Raw genomic sequence first — 9788 nt, 5'->3', positions numbered from 1 at the left:
TGGAGTACAATACGACATAGGCAGGAAAATACTGTTCCCGCCCGGGATCGAACCAGGGACCTTCTGCGTGTGAAGCAGACGTGATAACCGCTACACTACGGAAACTGCGAACGGGGGGAGTCCATCTCCGTTCACTCGCAATTACCTCAGCCTCTCTTCCGTCCGTGAATGCACACGCGACAGTTCTTTTGACAGCCTGGAAACCATCACAGCCAAGGGCTCAAGAAGTCTTCGGGGTGCTCGAGAAGGTGTCTGCCGTAGCACCCCTAACGAAATAGCGGCGTTTCCCGCAGTCGTGATTGCAAATCATAGCAGCAAAAGCAATCACTTTCTTAGCAGCAGGGAGTGCGAGCCCAGCGGCAGCTCTACATGAAGGTACCAATAGCCCAGGAAGGCCGCCGACCGCGGGAATTCGCGCCGCCCCCATCCCGCCAGCCTACACGAGACTTTCCAGAGCACCCTGGACCACATCGAGGGACCCAGTGCACTGAAATAATAGTCATTTGCCACGTCAGATGGCTCGTTGGTCTAGGGGTATGATTCCTGCTTTGGGTGCAGGAGGTCCCGGGTTCAAATCCCGGACGAGCCCTAGCGTTTTGTGCAAACTGGTCGCACGTGAGTGGCTGAGTCGACGCAAAATGCTCGGCGTCAGTATCAAATGAAATTCATATTTGATGTGAGCAATTGACACTGATCTGACGTGTGAAGGCGATTACGAAGGTTTTTGGGTACAGATGGTAGCAGATGCATGTTAGTATGTCTTGTTTTTAATGATAAAAAAGTGTTTCCGCCCGGGATCGACACGGGGACCTTCTGCGTGTTAGGCAGACGTGATAACCGCTACACCACGGAAACTACTTGTGTGCGCCTTACATTAGAGACAACTCGTGCTGGTGTTGTCATCGTTACTAAGAAATTAAATAAATGCGCTACTTGCAGAACAAAGGTACATGCAGAAGATCCTCACATGTCGTGGCTCACTGGAGTACAATACGACATAGGCAGGAAAATACTGTTCCCGCCCGGGATCGAACCGGGGACCTTCTGCGTGTGAAGCAGACGTGATAACCGCTACACTACGGAAACTGCGAACGGGAGGAGTCCATCTCCGTTCACTCGCAATTACCTCAGCCTCTCTCCCGTCCGTGAATGCACACGCGACAGTTCTTTTGACAGCCTGGAAACCATCACAGCCAAGGGCTCAAGAAGTCTTCGGGGTGCTCGAGAAGGTGTCTGCCGTAGCACCCCTAACGAAATAGCGGCGTTTCCCGCAGTCGTGATTGCAAATCATAGCAGCAAAAGCAATCACTTTCGTAGCAGCAGGGAGTGCGAGCCCAGCGGCAGCTCTACATGAAGGTACCAATAGCCCAGGAAGGCCGCCGACCGCGGGAATTCGCGCCGCTCCCATCCCGCCAGCCTACACGAGACTTTCCAGAGCACCCTGGACCACATCGAGGGACCCAGTGCACTGAAATAATAGTCATTTGCCACGTCAGATGGCTCGTTGGTCTAGGGGTATGATTCCTGCTTTGGGTGCAGGAGGTCCCGGGTTCAAATCCCGGACGAGCCCTAGCGTTTTGTGCAAACTGGTCGCACGTGAGTGGCTGAGTCGACGCAAAATGCTCGGCGTCAGTATCAAATGAAATTCATATTTGATGTGAGCAATTGACACTGATCTGACGTGTGAAGGCGATTACGAAGGTTTTTGGGTACAGATGGTAGCAGATGCATGTTAGTATGTCTTGTTTTTAATGATAAAAAAGTGTTTCCGCCCGGGATCGAAACGGGGACCTTCTGCGTGTTAGGCAGACGTGATAACCGCTACACCACGGAAACTACTTGTGTGCGCCTTACATTAGAGACAACTCGTGGTGGTGTTGTCATCGTTACTAAGAAATTAAATAAATGCGCTACTTGCAGAACAAAGGTACATGCAGAAGATCCTCACATGTCGTGGCTCACTGGAGTACAATACGACATAGGCAGGAAAATACTGTTCCCGCCCGGGATCGAACCGGGGACCTTCTGCGTGTGAAGCAGACGTGATAACCGCTACACTACGGAAACTGCGAACGGGGGGAGTCCATCTCCGTTCACTCGCAATTACCTCAGCCTCTCTTCCGTCCGTGAATGCACACGCGACAGTTCTTTTGACAGCCTGGAAACCATCACAGCCAAGGGCTCAAGAAGTCTTCGGGGTGCTCGAGAAGGTGTCTGCCGTAGCACCCCTAACGAAATAGCGGCGTTTCCCGCAGTCGTGATTGCAAATCATAGCAGCAAAAGCAATCACTTTCTTAGCAGCAGGGAGTGCGAGCCCAGCGGCAGCTCTACATGAAGGTACCAATAGCCCAGGAAGGCCGCCGACCGCGGGAATTCGCGCCGCCCCCATCCCGCCAGCCTACACGAGACTTTCCAGAGCACCCTGGACCACATCGAGGGACCCAGTGCACTGAAATAATAGTCATTTGCCACGTCAGATGGCTCGTTGGTCTAGGGGTATGATTCCTGCTTTGGGTGCAGGAGGTCCCGGGTTCAAATCCCGGACGAGCCCTAGCGTTTTGTGCAAACTGGTCGCACGTGAGTGGCTGAGTCGACGCAAAATGCTCGGCGTCAGTATCAAATGAAATTCATATTTGATGTGAGCAATTGACACTGATCTGACGTGTGAAGGCGATTACGAAGGTTTTTGGGTACAGATGGTAGCAGATGCATGTTAGTATGTCTTGTTTTTAATGATAAAAAAGTGTTTCCGCCCGGGATCGACACGGGGACCTTCTGCGTGTTAGGCAGACGTGATAACCGCTACACCACGGAAACTACTTGTGTGCGCCTTACATTAGAGACAACTCGTGCTGGTGTTGTCATCGTTACTAAGAAATTAAATAAATGCGCTACTTGCAGAACAAAGGTACATGCAGAAGATCCTCACATGTCGTGGCTCACTGGAGTACAATACGACATAGGCAGGAAAATACTGTTCCCGCCCGGGATCGAACCGGGGACCTTCTGCGTGTGAAGCAGACGTGATAACCGCTACACTACGGAAACTGCGAACGGGAGGAGTCCATCTCCGTTCACTCGCAATTACCTCAGCCTCTCTCCCGTCCGTGAATGCACACGCGACAGTTCTTTTGACAGCCTGGAAACCATCACAGCCAAGGGCTCAAGAAGTCTTCGGGGTGCTCGAGAAGGTGTCTGCCGTAGCACCCCTAACGAAATAGCGGCGTTTCCCGCAGTCGTGATTGCAAATCATAGCAGCAAAAGCAATCACTTTCTTAGCAGCAGGGAGTGCGAGCACAGCGGCAGCTCTACATGAAGGTACCAATAGCCCAGGAAGGCCGCCGACCGCGGGAATTCGCGCCGCCCCCATCCCGCCAGCCTACACGAGACTTTCCAGAGCACCCTGGACCACATCGAGGGACCCAGTGCACTGAAATAATAGTCATTTGCCACGTCAGATGGCTCGTTGGTCTAGGGGTATGATTCCTGCTTTGGGTGCAGGAGGTCCCGGGTTCAAATCCCGGACGAGCCCTAGCGTTTTGTGCAAACTGGTCGCACGTGAGTGGCTGAGTCGACGCAAAATGCTCGGCGTCAGTATCAAATGAAATTCATATTTGATGTGAGCAATTGACACTGATCTGACGTGTGAAGGCGATTACGAAGGTTTTTGGGTACAGATGGTAGCAGATGCATGTTAGTATGTCTTGTTTTTAATGATAAAAAAGTGTTTCCGCCCGGGATCGACACGGGGACCTTCTGCGTGTTAGGCAGACGTGATAACCGCTACACCACGGAAACTACTTGTGTGCGCCTTACATTAGAGACAACTCGTGCTGGTGTTGTCATCGTTACTAAGAAATTAAATAAATGCGCTACTTGCAGAACAAAGGTACATGCAGAAGATCCTCACATGTCGTGGCTCACTGGAGTACAATACGACATAGGCAGGAAAATACTGTTCCCGCCCGGGATCGAACCGGGGACCTTCTGCGTGTGAAGCAGACGTGATAACCGCTACACTACGGAAACTGCGGACTTGAGGAGTCCATCTCCGTTCACTCGCAATTACCTCAGCCTCTCTCCCGTCCGTGAATGCACACGCGACAGTTCTTTTGACAGCCTGGAAACCATCACAGCCAAGGGCTCAAGAAGTCTTCGGGGTGCTCGAGAAGGTGTCTGCCGTAGCACCCCTAACGAAATAGCGGCGTTTCCCGCAGTCGTGATTGCAAATCATAGCAGCAAAAGCAATCACTTTCTTAGCAGCAGGGAGTGCGAGCCCAGCGGCAGCTCTACATGAAGGTACCAATAGCCCAGGAAGGCCGCCGACCGCGGGAATTCGCGCCGCCCCCATCCCGCCAGCCTACACGAGACTTTCAAGAGCACCCTGGACCACATCGAGGGACCCAGTGCACTGAAATAATAGTCATTTGCCACGTCAGATGGCTCGTTGGTCTAGGGGTATGATTCCTGCTTTGGGTGCAGGAGGTCCCGGGTTCAAATCCCGGACGAGCCCTAGCGTTTTGTGCAAACTGGTCGCACGTGAGTGGCTGAGTCGACGCAAAATGCTCGGCGTCAGTATCAAATGAAATTCATATTTGATGTGAGCAATTGACACTGATCTGACGTGTGAAGGCGATTACGAAGGTTTTTGGGTACAGATGGTAGCAGATGCATGTTAGTATGTCTTGTTTTTAATGATAAAAAAGTGTTTCCGCCCGGGATCGACACGGGGACCTTCTGCGTGTTAGGCAGACGTGATAACCGCTACACCACGGAAACTACTTGTGTGCGCCTTACATTAGAGACAACTCGTGCTGGTGTTGTCATCGTTACTAAGAAATTAAATAAATGCGCTACTTGCAGAACAAAGGTACATGCAGAAGATCCTCACATGTCGTGGCTCACTGGAGTACAATACGACATAGGCAGGAAAATACTGTTCCCGCCCGGGATCGAACCGGGGACCTTCTGCGTGTGAAGCAGACGTGATAACCGCTACACTACGGAAACTGCGGACTTGAGGAGTCCATCTCCGTTCACTCGCAATTACCTCAGCCTCTCTCCCGTCCGTGAATGCACACGCGACAGTTCTTTTGACAGCCTGGAAACCATCACAGCCAAGGGCTCAAGAAGTCTTCGGGGTGCTCGAGAAGGTGTCTGCCGTAGCACCCCTAACGAAATAGCGGCGTTTCCCGCAGTCGTGATTGCAAATCATAGCAGCAAAAGCAATCACTTTCTTAGCAGCAGGGAGTGCGAGCCCAGCGGCAGCTCTACATGAAGGTACCAATAGCCCAGGAAGGCCGCCGACCGCGGGAATTCGCGCCGCCCCCATCCCGCCAGCCTACACGAGACTTTCCAGAGCACCCTGGACCACATCGAGGGACCCAGTGCACTGAAATAATAGTCATTTGCCACGTCAGATGGCTCGTTGGTCTAGGGGTATGATTCCTGCTTTGGGTGCAGGAGGTCCCGGGTTCAAATCCCGGACGAGCCCTAGCGTTTTGTGCAAACTGGTCGCACGTGAGTGGCTGAGTCGACGCAAAATGCTCGGCGTCAGTATCAAATGAAATTCATATTTGATGTGAGCAATTGACACTGATCTGACGTGTGAAGGCGATTACGAAGGTTTTTGGGTACAGATGGTAGCAGATGCATGTTAGTATGTCTTGTTTTTAATGATAAAAAAGTGTTTCCGCCCGGGATCGACACGGGGACCTTCTGCGTGTTAGGCAGACGTGATAACCGCTACACCACGGAAACTACTTGTGTGCGCCTTACATTAGAGACAACTCGTGCTGGTGTTGTCATCGTTACTAAGAAATTAAATAAATGCGCTACTTGCAGAACAAAGGTACATGCAGAAGATCCTCACATGTCGTGGCTCACTGGAGTACAATACGACATAGGCAGGAAAATACTGTTCCCGCCCGGGATCGAACCGGGGACCTTCTGCGTGTGAAGCAGACGTGATAACCGCTACACTACGGAAACTGCGAACGGGAGGAGTCCATCTCCGTTCACTCGCAATTACCTCAGCCTCTCTCCCGTCCGTGAATGCACACGCGACAGTTCTTTTGACAGCCTGGAAACCATCACAGCCAAGGGCTCAAGAAGTCTTCGGGGTGCTCGAGAAGGTGTCTGCCGTAGCACCCCTAACGAAATAGCGGCGTTTCCCGCAGTCGTGATTGCAAATCATAGCAGCAAAAGCAATCACTTTCTTAGCAGCAGGGAGTGCGAGCCCAGCGGCAGCTCTACATGAAGGTACCAATAGCCCAGGAAGGCCGCCGACCGCGGGAATTCGCGCCGCCCCCATCCCGCCAGCCTACACGAGACTTTCCAGAGCACCCTGGACCACATCGAGGGACCCAGTGCACTGAAATAATAGTCATTTGCCACGTCAGATGGCTCGTTGGTCTAGGGGTATGATTCCTGCTTTGGGTGCAGGAGGTCCCGGGTTCAAATCCCGGACGAGCCCTAGCGTTTTGTGCAAACTGGTCGCACGTGAGTGGCTGAGTCGACGCAAAATGCTCGGCGTCAGTATCAAATGAAATTCATATTTGATGTGAGCAATTGACACTGATCTGACGTGTGAAGGCGATTACGAAGGTTTTTGGGTACAGATGGTAGCAGATGCATGTTAGTATGTCTTGTTTTTAATGATAAAAAAGTGTTTCCGCCCGGGATCGACACGGGGACCTTCTGCGTGTTAGGCAGACGTGATAACCGCTACACCACGGAAACTACTTGTGTGCGCCTTACATTAGAGACAACTCGTGCTGGTGTTGTCATCGTTACTAAGAAATTAAATAAATGCGCTACTTGCAGAACAAAGGTACATGCAGAAGATCCTCACATGTCGTGGCTCACTGGAGTACAATACGACATAGGCAGGAAAATACTGTTCCCGCCCGGGATCGAACCGGGGACCTTCTGCGTGTGAAGCAGACGTGATAACCGCTACACTACGGAAACTGCGGACTTGAGGAGTCCATCTCCGTTCACTCGCAATTACCTCAGCCTCTCTCCCGTCCGTGAATGCACACGCGACAGTTCTTTTGACAGCCTGGAAACCATCACAGCCAAGGGCTCAAGAAGTCTTCGGGGTGCTCGAGAAGGTGTCTGCCGTAGCACCCCTAACGAAATAGCGGCGTTTCCCGCAGTCGTGATTGCAAATCATAGCAGCAAAAGCAATCACTTTCTTAGCAGCAGGGAGTGCGAGCCCAGCGGCAGCTCTACATGAAGGTACCAATAGCCCAGGAAGGCCGCCGACCGCGGGAATTCGCGCCGCCCCCATCCCGCCAGCCTACACGAGACTTTCCAGAGCACCCTGGACCACATCGAGGGACCCAGTGCACTGAAATAATAGTCATTTGCCACGTCAGATGGCTCGTTGGTCTAGGGGTATGATTCCTGCTTTGGGTGCAGGAGGTCCCGGGTTCAAATCCCGGACGAGCCCTAGCGTTTTGTGCAAACTGGTCGCACGTGAGTGGCTGAGTCGACGCAAAATGCTCGGCGTCAGTATCAAATGAAATTCATATTTGATGTGAGCAATTGACACTGATCTGACGTGTGAAGGCGATTACGAAGGTTTTTGGGTACAGATGGTAGCAGATGCATGTTAGTATGTCTTGTTTTTAATGATAAAAAAGTGTTTCCGCCCGGGATCGACACGGGGACCTTCTGCGTGTTAGGCAGACGTGATAACCGCTACACCACGGAAACTACTTGTGTGCGCCTTACATTAGAGACAACTCGTGCTGGTGTTGTCATCGTTACTAAGAAATTAAATAAATGCGCTACTTGCAGAACAAAGGTACATGCAGAAGATCCTCACATGTCGTGGCTCACTGGAGTACAATACGACATAGGCAGGAAAATACTGTTCCCGCCCGGGATCGAACCGGGGACCTTCTGCGTGTGAAGCAGACGTGATAACCGCTACACTACGGAAACTGCGAACGGGAGGAGTCCATCTCCGTTCACTCGCAATTACCTCAGCCTCTCTCCCGTCCGTGAATGCACACGCGACAGTTCTTTTGACAGCCTGGAAACCATCACAGCCAAGGGCTCAAGAAGTCTTCGGGGTGCTCGAGAAGGTGTCTGCCGTAGCACCCCTAACGAAATAGCGGCGTTTCCCGCAGTCGTGATTGCAAATCATAGCAGCAAAAGCAATCACTTTCTTAGCAGCAGGGAGTGCGAGCCCAGCGGCAGCTCTACATGAAGGTACCAATAGCCCAGGAAGGCCGCCGACCGCGGGAATTCGCGCCGCCCCCATCCCGCCAGCCTACACGAGACTTTCCAGAGCACCCTGGACCACATCGAGGGACCCAGTGCACTGAAATAATAGTCATTTGCCACGTCAGATGGCTCGTTGGTCTAGGGGTATGATTCCTGCTTTGGGTGCAGGAGGTCCCGGGTTCAAATCCCGGACGAGCCCTAGCGTTTTGTGCAAACTGGTCGCACGTGAGTGGCTGAGTCGACGCAAAATGCTCGGCGTCAGTATCAAATGAAATTCATATTTGATGTGAGCAATTGACACTGATCTGACGTGTGAAGGCGATTACGAAGGTTTTTGGGTACAGATGGTAGCAGATGCATGTTAGTATGTCTTGTTTTTAATGATAAAAAAGTGTTTCCGCCCGGGATCGACACGGGGACCTTCTGCGTGTTAGGCAGACGTGATAACCGCTACACCACGGAAACTACTTGTGTGCGCCTTACATTAGAGACAACTCGTGCTGGTGTTGTCATCGTTACTAAGAAATTAAATAAATGCGCTACTTGCAGAACAAAGGTACATGCAGAAGATCCTCACATGTCGTGGCTCACTGGAGTACAATACGACATAGGCAGGAAAATACTGTTCCCGCCCGGGATCGAACCGGGGACCTTCTGCGTGTGAAGCAGACGTGATAACCGCTACACTACGGAAACTGCGGACTTGAGGAGTCCAACTCCGTTCACTCGCAATTACCTCAGCCTCTCTCCCGTCCGTGAATGCACACGCGACAGTTCTTTTGACAGCCTGGAAACCATAACAGCCAAGGGCTCAAGAAGTCTTCGGGGTGCTCGAGAAGGTGTCTGCCGTAGCACCCCTAACGAAATAGCGGCGTTTCCCGCATTCGTGATTGCAAATCATAGCAGCAAAAGCAATCACTTTCTTAGCAGCAGGGAGTGCCAGCCCAGCGGCAGCTCTACATGAAGGTACCAATAGCCCAGGAAGGCCGCCGACCGCGGGAATTCGCGCCGCCCCCATCCCGCCAGCCTACACGAGACTTTCCAGAGCACCCTGGACCACATCGAGGGACCCAGTGCACTGAAATAATAGTCATTTGCCACGTCAGATGGCTCGTTGGTCAAGGGGTATGATTCCTGCTTTGGGTGCAGGAGGTCCCGGGTTCAAATCCCGGACGAGCCCTAGCGTTTTGTGCAAACTGGTCGCACGTGAGTGGCTGAGTCGACGCAAAATGCTCGGCGTCAGTATCAAATGAAATTCATATTTGATGTGAGCAATTGACACTGATCTGACGTGTGAAGGCGATTACGAAGGTTTTTGGGTACAGATGGTAGCAGATGCATGTTAGTATGTCTTGTTTTTAATGATAAAAAAGTGTTTCCGCCCGGGATCGACACGGGGACCTTCTGCGTGTTAGGCAGACGTGATAACCGCTACACCACGGAAACTACTTGTGTGCGCCTTACATTAGAGACAACTCGTGCTGGTGTTGTCATCGTTACTAAGAAATTAAATAAATGCGCTACTTGCAGAACAAAGGTACATGCAGAAG

At 51.9% G+C, this 9788-nt stretch overlaps 30 non-coding genes across 30 annotated transcripts; 10 read left to right on the top strand and 20 right to left on the bottom strand.

Moving 5' to 3' along the window:
• Nucleotides 1-32: 32 nt before the first annotated feature.
• Nucleotides 33-105, bottom strand: Trnav-cac (transfer RNA valine (anticodon CAC)). Its single transcript has one exon. It is a non-coding gene; the product is annotated as a tRNA-Val (tRNA).
• A 412-nt stretch (nt 106-517) lies between these two features.
• Nucleotides 518-589, top strand: Trnap-ugg (transfer RNA proline (anticodon UGG)). Its single transcript has one exon. It is a non-coding gene; the product is annotated as a tRNA-Pro (tRNA).
• A 193-nt stretch (nt 590-782) lies between these two features.
• On the bottom strand, nt 783-855 carry Trnav-aac (transfer RNA valine (anticodon AAC)). Its single transcript has one exon. It is a non-coding gene; the product is annotated as a tRNA-Val (tRNA).
• A 158-nt stretch (nt 856-1013) lies between these two features.
• Trnav-cac (transfer RNA valine (anticodon CAC)) lies at nt 1014-1086 on the bottom strand. Its single transcript has one exon. It is a non-coding gene; the product is annotated as a tRNA-Val (tRNA).
• Nucleotides 1087-1498: 412 nt separating this feature from the next.
• Nucleotides 1499-1570, top strand: Trnap-ugg (transfer RNA proline (anticodon UGG)). The gene has a single exon. It is a non-coding gene; the product is annotated as a tRNA-Pro (tRNA).
• A 193-nt stretch (nt 1571-1763) lies between these two features.
• On the bottom strand, nt 1764-1836 carry Trnav-aac (transfer RNA valine (anticodon AAC)). Its single transcript has one exon. It is a non-coding gene; the product is annotated as a tRNA-Val (tRNA).
• A 158-nt stretch (nt 1837-1994) lies between these two features.
• Trnav-cac (transfer RNA valine (anticodon CAC)) lies at nt 1995-2067 on the bottom strand. The gene has a single exon. It is a non-coding gene; the product is annotated as a tRNA-Val (tRNA).
• Nucleotides 2068-2479: 412 nt separating this feature from the next.
• On the top strand, nt 2480-2551 carry Trnap-ugg (transfer RNA proline (anticodon UGG)). The gene has a single exon. It is a non-coding gene; the product is annotated as a tRNA-Pro (tRNA).
• A 193-nt stretch (nt 2552-2744) lies between these two features.
• On the bottom strand, nt 2745-2817 carry Trnav-aac (transfer RNA valine (anticodon AAC)). The gene has a single exon. It is a non-coding gene; the product is annotated as a tRNA-Val (tRNA).
• A 158-nt stretch (nt 2818-2975) lies between these two features.
• Nucleotides 2976-3048, bottom strand: Trnav-cac (transfer RNA valine (anticodon CAC)). Its single transcript has one exon. It is a non-coding gene; the product is annotated as a tRNA-Val (tRNA).
• Nucleotides 3049-3460: 412 nt separating this feature from the next.
• On the top strand, nt 3461-3532 carry Trnap-ugg (transfer RNA proline (anticodon UGG)). Its single transcript has one exon. It is a non-coding gene; the product is annotated as a tRNA-Pro (tRNA).
• Nucleotides 3533-3725: 193 nt separating this feature from the next.
• Trnav-aac (transfer RNA valine (anticodon AAC)) lies at nt 3726-3798 on the bottom strand. The gene has a single exon. It is a non-coding gene; the product is annotated as a tRNA-Val (tRNA).
• Nucleotides 3799-3956: 158 nt separating this feature from the next.
• Trnav-cac (transfer RNA valine (anticodon CAC)) lies at nt 3957-4029 on the bottom strand. The gene has a single exon. It is a non-coding gene; the product is annotated as a tRNA-Val (tRNA).
• A 412-nt stretch (nt 4030-4441) lies between these two features.
• On the top strand, nt 4442-4513 carry Trnap-ugg (transfer RNA proline (anticodon UGG)). Its single transcript has one exon. It is a non-coding gene; the product is annotated as a tRNA-Pro (tRNA).
• Nucleotides 4514-4706: 193 nt separating this feature from the next.
• Trnav-aac (transfer RNA valine (anticodon AAC)) lies at nt 4707-4779 on the bottom strand. Its single transcript has one exon. It is a non-coding gene; the product is annotated as a tRNA-Val (tRNA).
• Nucleotides 4780-4937: 158 nt separating this feature from the next.
• On the bottom strand, nt 4938-5010 carry Trnav-cac (transfer RNA valine (anticodon CAC)). The gene has a single exon. It is a non-coding gene; the product is annotated as a tRNA-Val (tRNA).
• Nucleotides 5011-5422: 412 nt separating this feature from the next.
• On the top strand, nt 5423-5494 carry Trnap-ugg (transfer RNA proline (anticodon UGG)). The gene has a single exon. It is a non-coding gene; the product is annotated as a tRNA-Pro (tRNA).
• Nucleotides 5495-5687: 193 nt separating this feature from the next.
• On the bottom strand, nt 5688-5760 carry Trnav-aac (transfer RNA valine (anticodon AAC)). Its single transcript has one exon. It is a non-coding gene; the product is annotated as a tRNA-Val (tRNA).
• A 158-nt stretch (nt 5761-5918) lies between these two features.
• Nucleotides 5919-5991, bottom strand: Trnav-cac (transfer RNA valine (anticodon CAC)). Its single transcript has one exon. It is a non-coding gene; the product is annotated as a tRNA-Val (tRNA).
• A 412-nt stretch (nt 5992-6403) lies between these two features.
• On the top strand, nt 6404-6475 carry Trnap-ugg (transfer RNA proline (anticodon UGG)). Its single transcript has one exon. It is a non-coding gene; the product is annotated as a tRNA-Pro (tRNA).
• A 193-nt stretch (nt 6476-6668) lies between these two features.
• Nucleotides 6669-6741, bottom strand: Trnav-aac (transfer RNA valine (anticodon AAC)). Its single transcript has one exon. It is a non-coding gene; the product is annotated as a tRNA-Val (tRNA).
• Nucleotides 6742-6899: 158 nt separating this feature from the next.
• Nucleotides 6900-6972, bottom strand: Trnav-cac (transfer RNA valine (anticodon CAC)). Its single transcript has one exon. It is a non-coding gene; the product is annotated as a tRNA-Val (tRNA).
• A 412-nt stretch (nt 6973-7384) lies between these two features.
• Nucleotides 7385-7456, top strand: Trnap-ugg (transfer RNA proline (anticodon UGG)). Its single transcript has one exon. It is a non-coding gene; the product is annotated as a tRNA-Pro (tRNA).
• Nucleotides 7457-7649: 193 nt separating this feature from the next.
• Trnav-aac (transfer RNA valine (anticodon AAC)) lies at nt 7650-7722 on the bottom strand. Its single transcript has one exon. It is a non-coding gene; the product is annotated as a tRNA-Val (tRNA).
• A 158-nt stretch (nt 7723-7880) lies between these two features.
• Trnav-cac (transfer RNA valine (anticodon CAC)) lies at nt 7881-7953 on the bottom strand. The gene has a single exon. It is a non-coding gene; the product is annotated as a tRNA-Val (tRNA).
• Nucleotides 7954-8365: 412 nt separating this feature from the next.
• On the top strand, nt 8366-8437 carry Trnap-ugg (transfer RNA proline (anticodon UGG)). The gene has a single exon. It is a non-coding gene; the product is annotated as a tRNA-Pro (tRNA).
• A 193-nt stretch (nt 8438-8630) lies between these two features.
• Trnav-aac (transfer RNA valine (anticodon AAC)) lies at nt 8631-8703 on the bottom strand. The gene has a single exon. It is a non-coding gene; the product is annotated as a tRNA-Val (tRNA).
• Nucleotides 8704-8861: 158 nt separating this feature from the next.
• Trnav-cac (transfer RNA valine (anticodon CAC)) lies at nt 8862-8934 on the bottom strand. Its single transcript has one exon. It is a non-coding gene; the product is annotated as a tRNA-Val (tRNA).
• A 412-nt stretch (nt 8935-9346) lies between these two features.
• Nucleotides 9347-9418, top strand: Trnap-ugg (transfer RNA proline (anticodon UGG)). Its single transcript has one exon. It is a non-coding gene; the product is annotated as a tRNA-Pro (tRNA).
• A 193-nt stretch (nt 9419-9611) lies between these two features.
• Nucleotides 9612-9684, bottom strand: Trnav-aac (transfer RNA valine (anticodon AAC)). Its single transcript has one exon. It is a non-coding gene; the product is annotated as a tRNA-Val (tRNA).
• Nucleotides 9685-9788: the final 104 nt, after the last annotated feature.

Source organism: Schistocerca gregaria, chromosome 2 (genome assembly GCF_023897955.1).
Source record: "Schistocerca gregaria isolate iqSchGreg1 chromosome 2, iqSchGreg1.2, whole genome shotgun sequence".
Taxonomy (NCBI): domain Eukaryota; kingdom Metazoa; phylum Arthropoda; class Insecta; order Orthoptera; family Acrididae; genus Schistocerca; species Schistocerca gregaria.
This window is presented reverse-complemented; position numbering and strand designations above follow the sequence as displayed.